The sequence below is a fragment of the Quercus lobata genome, chromosome 7, assembly GCF_001633185.2.
Source record: "Quercus lobata isolate SW786 chromosome 7, ValleyOak3.0 Primary Assembly, whole genome shotgun sequence".
NCBI lineage: Eukaryota > Viridiplantae > Streptophyta > Magnoliopsida > Fagales > Fagaceae > Quercus > Quercus lobata.
Window position 1 is genome coordinate 18,423,390 of NC_044910.1, and position 7,803 is coordinate 18,431,192.

The 7,803-nt window shown below is 31.6% G+C and overlaps 1 long non-coding RNA gene and 2 other non-coding genes across 4 annotated transcripts; all 3 read left to right on the forward strand.

Annotated features, from left to right (window-relative positions):
• Positions 1 to 3,942: 3,942 nt before the first annotated feature.
• LOC115952240 lies at positions 3,943 to 6,425 on the forward strand. 2 transcript variants are annotated; one of them, XR_004083301.1, is made up of 4 exons: positions 3,943 to 3,987; positions 4,298 to 4,396; positions 5,192 to 6,177; positions 6,320 to 6,425. It is a non-coding gene; the product is annotated as an uncharacterized LOC115952240 (long non-coding RNA). The 2 variants fall into 2 exon arrangements; XR_004083300.1 differs by lacking the exons at positions 3,943 to 3,987; positions 4,298 to 4,396 and having other exon boundaries at positions 4,403 to 6,177.
• LOC115954358 lies at positions 4,077 to 4,190 on the forward strand. The gene has a single exon (XR_004083895.1). It is a non-coding gene; the product is annotated as a small nucleolar RNA U19 (small nucleolar RNA).
• LOC115954364 lies at positions 4,305 to 4,451 on the forward strand. The gene has a single exon (XR_004083901.1). It is a non-coding gene; the product is annotated as a small nucleolar RNA snoR138 (small nucleolar RNA).
• Positions 6,426 to 7,803: the final 1,378 nt, after the last annotated feature.

Consider the following 7,803-nt stretch of genomic DNA (forward strand, 5'->3'; position numbering starts at 1 on the left):
AATATGGAAGTACTTTATTATATATATTTCATGCACATTGATAATGCCGAAAATCATCAGTAAGTCACACAGTCCTTACGTACTCGAGATAACACCTACGAAACAAAAATAAAGAAGACCTTGTAGAGAGTACCGGTGTGGTACCGGCCAAATACCCTCTGAAGGTCAAGTTAGAGAACTTTCACAACTCTAGAGTGCCAGAGTTGGGGAAATTATGCGTATCTTAGTTTGTGAGGGTTTTGGGGTTTTTATAGTAATGTAGAGTTGACATTCGTTTCTTGGTGGAGAGGGTCTTTCCTTGTGGGGAAGATCCTTGTTAATGCATGGATTTTGCAAGATTCTTTCCTTATAAGGACTCTCTCGATTAGGGTTAACCGTGAGGCGTAAGATATTTCCTTATGTACTTATTCATGGAGCCCAAGCAAAAAACCATGCTAGAGTCGTCAAGAGCTGCCTTTACTCCCGTCAGCTTCTTGCCGTCAATCCCCCATCACATCAAGCGATCTGGTCGTCCAACAGAAAGTTGTCGGCTTGAGGGCAGAATCGTCGTCTATAGTAAAGCTGGCAGGTTCTTTGAGTCCGACGGTTTTATCTTATATGGACAAGACTAATACCTTTCTCAAAATTACCCTTATCACACATCAATGAAAACTAATAGTCAAGAGCAATATTCTTATATTCTAACTAGCACAAAGGAAGCATATTCAAGTAAATTTATTGGTGAATACGGCTATTACCACTATGGTATTGATAACTTTGATCAAAACCCTCGTTTTTGCCTATTCACCATTCTTGTAACGTAAAATTCATTTTGCCTATTCACCATTCTTGTAACATAAAATTCATTTTAATTGGGTCTACAAACACCTCCAAACATATGGCCATTTATGAATAAATCCCATGATTGCTTGATACCAACGTTTAAGTCAATAATGTTAGTTCTAACATTATACCAAAAAAAGAATTTGTGTTTTATGTTTTGACATTAGGTCGTGGAGGTTGGGGGTAATATATTTGCAAATTTATTCCTTAATTTTAACCTTTATTTTATATTTATCTTTATACTTAAATGTTTCAAAAAATTTATTAGCATCATTTGATAGGTGGAAAATACTGACGTAGTAAACAAAATTCATGAAACAAGTCACTTTGATAACATAGATCCTATAACATGCTTAAATTCTATTTGATATGTTAGCATTTTTTAAATCCATTTGATGATTGATGATAAAGACTTTTTTCCTTTTTTTTTTTTTTTTTTTTGAAGTATTCCATCCGTTGATTGGATGATGATAAGACCCTTTTTCTAACATTTTTTAAAGTATTGAGATTGAAATATAACATTTCAACGTATAAGGATTATTTTGAAACGAAAGTCAAAGATTGGGGACCAAATATATAGTTAAACCTTTTTTTTTGGCCCATAGGAGATGTTTATGAATGAAAATACTATGGCAATTGCCAGTGGGAAAGAGGACCTAATAAGAGAGAAGAAATAAGTAACAAAATGTAGAAATAAAAAGATAAAAGTCTAATGGATAGTGACATTTTTTTTTAAACCATCTAAGAGTATTTGCATCAACTCATGTAAAAATTTATGTTTATTTAGTATAAGAACCTACTTTTCCTATTTTACACAACCACTTTTTTAAAAACACCTAAATCGGATTATCTATTTTACGCTCTATTCTATTCAAATAATCATTTCTCTTTTATTTTTCCCCCCTTTTTATTTTGTCCTTATCTCTATTGTCTCTCACATTCCATCTCAAACGTCTCCCTTTCCTCTCAACTCTATCTCCTTTTCAAAATACCTCTCTATCTTTTTGTTCGCCCTTCTCTCATTGTCAAATTCTCTCTCTCTCTCTCTCTCTCTCTCTCTCTCTTCTCTCTCTCTCTCTCTCTTTATTGGTGTGTTCATGTGGATGTGTTTGTGTGTAACAGAGGAGAAAAAAGCAAAATCGTGAGATGAGGGAGAAGAAAAGAAAAGAGTTTGGTTTGCATAGAGAAGAGAGAGCAAAAAGGAGCAAAATTGTGAATTAGTAAAATAATGGAATACTCAGCTACAATAACCGTGCATATTTACATATGAATCAACATTTTCTATCCCACTCTCCCTATACCACTTTGTGTTCCACAAATAAAAACCTACCATGTGTCCACTTATTTAAGCACATCCTAATTTTCTATTATTTTTTATTTTATTACATAAAATAAATTTATAATCCAATACATCTTTGCTGCCACTAGCAATGGTCTAGGACGACATCAACACCGCCACTTATGGTTGCCCACCGCCGCCAAGGTCTTTGAGCAAATTGGGAGAGGGAGAGTTGGAGGAAGGGATGGTGGATCTAGCACAATACACCCCCACCAACATCTCCACCAACCTTCGCCGAAGTCAACACCATCAACCATTGATGGCCATCCACTACTAGTGCCACCAAGGACTAAACCCATCTTAAACCACTAGACTTTTCTTTTAGTTCTAGAGATCCTTTTGGTTTTGATTGTTGTATGTTGGATTTGTTTATATTGTTTTATTTTCCATTCTTTTATTGTTGATTTTGTTTCTTAATATAAAATGAAGAAAGATGAGAAATTTAACTGTTGGGTATTGTTCGATGGGGTCAAATAGAAATTTAAAAATGAAGAAAGATGTGAAATTTTGCATTCTATTATTGTCCGGTGGGATTGAGAGGGGGCAGTGGCTTGGATGTCTGACAATGTTTTAGATTAGGCAATGGTGGTTGCTGTGATTGATCACGTCGAGGGTGAAGGTAGTCAGCACCAGCCAAGGTTGATGGTGGTGGTGTTTGGTTTCTTAATATATTTTGGGTAATTAAATTAAGAAAAAACATAATATGAGGATTTAATTAAATAAGGAGACATGTGGCAAGTTTTTATTTGTGGAACAGAAAGTGGTACAGATGATGTTGATTCTTTACATGGTTATTGTAGCAATTGTGTAAATAATAAATATACACATTTATCTTTCTCAAAAATAAAAAAATATGCACATTTTAGATAGATTGATGTGAGTAATTTTGGGGCTTAAATGTGTAAATTTCATATCTTTTTTTATTATACACAAACTAGTGTGATATATTGTTGATTGTTTTCTCAAAAAAAAAAAAAAAAAAAACTAGTGTGGTGTGGATGCTAACATGACTATTTTAATATATATATTGGAAAACTTAACTGGTAAAGTCTTGGATGATTGAATAAGAGATATATGGTTCAATCCCCGCCTACATCAAAAACTGATTAATGTCTTAGTCTGATAATAAATAGCTATCATCAAGAATGGATCATAGTTTGAAACTATTTTTAAATATTTATTAAATTGGGTAAATTATTTTAGGAAAATTTTTATGAGAGAGTGAAAAGAGAATTAACTTTTTTGACAACTTTTTAAATTTTCCATAAAAAGTTTCCTAATATTGATGATTATTATATGCCTTAAAGGCATACATTAACTAGACCCAAATTATAATTAAATGACACATGCAATTTATTAACATTATATAGTATATTCAATGAGGTAAATAAGGTTTTATTTTATTTTTTTTAAAAAAAACATGAGGTAAATAAGGTTAATGATGAAATTGAAACCATCTCAAGAAATTTTGGGACTAAAATGAAATGAGATTAACAAAAAAGAAAAAGAAAAAACACAAACTATCTTTACTTTTTTTTAAAAAAAAAAATTAGGTATATTCAAACGGGCTTTTTTTTAAAATAATAAATATAAATATAGTGACCAAAAAAAAAAAAAGTTTAGTAGTAAAAAAAAAAAAAAGCTTTTAGTTTTAATGGTTTAGTCTAGGGTTTCCGACCAAGATAATTTCATATTTTAAATAAGGGTATTTTAGTAATTGCAGTTGTCTGCACAATCTTATAAACCGTAAAGATCTGAAACCCTAATCTCATAGTGTGGCAGCTCAAGTCGGCTAGAAAATCAACTTCTTTGTCTCTGTTATTGTGGTGTGGGCGTGTGTGTGGTGTTTGAATTTGGTGTGATGTAAAAAAGTGTGATTGCCTCAAAGAGTAGCCATATGAACTTTGGATTTCATACCTGGCTTAGTTAGGAGGCAGATATCAAACTTAAAAAAAAGGCCTTTTTGAATTTATGGGGACTCTTTTGTTTCTCTCTCATCTGTTTTCCCCCAAACAAGCCTTTCACATTTTTTTCTCTCTTTTTACTTACACATCTACTACTCTTTTTTCTTCTCTTCTTTTATGGGTTTTCTTAAACATTAATATAAGTTTTTTTTTTTTTTTTTTTTTTTGGGAGGGGTTTGATTGCCTCAGAATAACCAGATGGTGCAAATAAAAAACAAAAAACGCCGTGTGGTTCAGACAGGGGCACACAGTAATCTGAATCTGTTTGAGGGTAAGGAACGCCTCTTCTCTTTTACTGTTCCTTTCCTAGATGGCTTCAAACATTCTTTTTTATTTATTTATTTATTTTTAATTTTGTTCGGTTTTTGTGATTGATATTTTGTCAATGTTGTATTTATAATTTTACCATATTTTGTTGTTTTTTTATTTTCGAGGTAATGAAGAATAAAGTCGTGATAACAATAAAAATAATAGTATTTGAGTGAAATACATTTCTATTATAAAGTGATTGAAAAATCTCTATGTGATACATACTTGTATTTGGAAATGGATTCGGCTTACTTTTTTTAATTGGAATTTCATTTTGTTTTAAATATATTACAAATGGAATTGAGTTTTAATTTTTAATTTTTATTTAGTAAGTAGATGATATGACAGTTTTTCATTCAAATAAAAGTAGATTTAACTTAAAAAGTTACTTGAGGCAGTTTTCCATGAAGGGGATTTGTGTTTTTGTAGTTGATGACCTCTATGGAAGAGTTGGGATGTTGAGAAATAGTAGGTGCCAACGTCTAAGTGATGTGAGAAATAATAGGTGCCATTAGATTGTAATGTCTTATTTTTCTATTGTTAAGTTGTAGCAACTGATATAATAAGTTTAATTAAATTGGATTCTAATTGGTATCCAGACGGCATTATTTTTTCAAGTTCATAGAGGTTAGGATTTCCTCAAATCAAATCTAAACTTTATCTGGATTTTTTTCAAAATAACATCATTTTTCTAACAATTTTGTTAGTTAGCATCATTTAATAATTATTTAGGAAACTAACACCTTGGGTTTGTTAGGGTCGAATTCATTGTAGCAAATCAAGTGGAAAAGTCTCAAGTTCGAGGGAATTTGCTCTTTTTCCTTGTTTCCTTTTCCTTCCTTCGTTCTTCATTCTTCAGAGGCCAAACCAAATCAAGAACAAACCCACAAAGACAAAATCAAGAACAACCTTAACAACCCAAAAACAAACCCAGAAAAACCCACCTACCGCAAAAACCACACTCACTTTAGGAACAAATTCACAAATCACAAAAATGGTTTTGGTTCGGGATGAGAGAGATGAGCTAGAGATTGGACCACTGCCAATGGTGCCGAGGATGGTCGGAGGAAGAGCCAAGGAGCTCAGCCACGAAAGTTCAGAGAGCAAAGGATTGAGTTCATTGTTTTTGATGGATCTGGGTTGGTTGTTTCCTTCTTTGTTGATTTGCGGCCTTCTTTGTGATCTCTACTCTTTCTTCTTAGTGAGTTTGTGGAACTCGAGTCTTAGACTTGATTTCCACATTGATTTTCATAGAAATCGAGTTTTTGATACTTGAGTTGCTACACTAAAACCGAGTCGAAGGCATTCGAGATGATAGTTTTCTAAATAATTTGGAAACAATACTAACTAACGAAATTATTTGAAAATTAGTGTTATTTTGAAAAAAATCTCACTTTATCTCTTTGTTATCTTTTGTTCTTGTTACATATCAAGTGTTTCATTAGATTTAGCCAAAAAAAAAAAAGTGTTTCATTAGAAACAACCAAAATTCTATTTCCTATCCCCTAAATATTTATATGTTTGAAAATTGGTGTTATTCCCACGTTATCTCTTTGTTATCGTTTGTTCTTGTTACATATCAAGTGTTTCATTAGATTTAGCCAAAAAAAAGGTGTTTCATTAGAAACAACCAAAATTCTATTTCCTATCCCCTAAATATTTATATTTTCTCTCTCCAAATTGGATCCTAATTGGTTTTCCGGCATCATGTTTTTCTCTATCAAATCCAAAAGGTTCATAGAGGTTAGGATTTCCTTGAATTAAATCTAAATTCCTTTGTTATCTTTTGATCTTATTACATATCAAGTGTTTTGTTAGAAGCAACCAAAATTTTATTTCTCAGCCCTTTAAATATTTATATTTTCTCTCTCCAAAAATTGTGTAGGTATCACTATGTTGTAGCCGCCTCTCACAAAACAAGGCAATTAATAGAGATAATTACAATACATCATCAACGTTTAACAGTCCAAGTTAGACATAAATCAAGGAGGCAAATCCTTAAGAAAAACAGAGACATGAGCAATGGCAGTGGCAGGGTAGCGTTGCAGCAGTTACTAGAGGTTTTTTTACTCCCAAATTCTTTGTCTGAACTAGAAGTATTTTTTTTTTTGGGCTGAAAAACTCTGAAGCCTTTTATGTTTAAAATGGGTAATTTTTAATTTTAGAGACTAAAATGTAAAATGCAAATGTTTGGGATAATTTTGATTTTGATACTTTTGAAGTAAACAATTTTGAACTTTAATCCATAATGTTTGATATCATTTATAATGTTGTCATTTCCATGGTTTAGAAATTTGAACCGAACTGCCCGGTCCAATCAGGTTAACTGCGAACCAAAAGTTAAACCGGTATTTTTCATTAGAAAATCAGACATTTGTTAATATTGTTAGCAAATAGCGCTTGAACCGGTGAACAATTGAACCAGTCACGATTCAATCGGTTAATTAAATAGAGTGACAGACGTTCCATGTTTTGTTTTGATTAGATGCTGCAAGTCTGCTTTCATGTTGATTTCCTTCCTTCTGGGAAGGTGCCCTTTTCCCATTGCAAACTTGTTTCATTCTTCCTCAATCATTGAGGATCATAACATGGTTGAATCAGCTTTTAATAAGGCATCCACCACAAGAAATCCTCCTGGTTGAGGGTAGACATGACAAAATGGGTCAGAATTTTTTTACCCAATCCGAAAAATATCCAACTCAAATATATATGTATATATATATATATATATATATTTATATTTTTTACTTGAAGCAAAAACCGTGTTTTTTGCGAATCAACTCAACTCGATCTGTGATCCAAACCTTTTTTGAGAACCTTTTTTTGGTAAAAAAATAATAAAATTAAGACAATATTAGTTTAATTGTTTGTTATGAGTTTTAAGGAAACAATTGAGATATTTACTTAACTGCATGCAAATGAATTGAAAGATGAATGATTGAACATTTTATAATGATTAAAGATATTTTTTTAGATATCAAATAGAAAAGTACATGTTAAAATAATCTGGTTACAGTAGAGTTAAAAATATAGATTTAAAATTGTAGACATGTGTGAGAAACATTCATAATTGTTGACTTGAATTTGATAATTTTTTTTACCCGAAACAAAAACCGTGTTTTTTGCGGGTCAACTTGACCCGATCTGTGATCAGAACCATTTTTGAGGACTTTTGTTTTTTGGTTAAAAAAAAATATAAAATTAAGATGATATTAGTTTAATTGTTTGTTGTGGGATTTAAGGAAACAATTGAGATATTTACATAATTGCATGCAAATGAATTGAAAGATGAATTGTTGAGCGTTCTATAATGAGTAAAAGATTTTTTTTAGATATCAAATAGAAAAGTACATGTCAAAATAATCTATT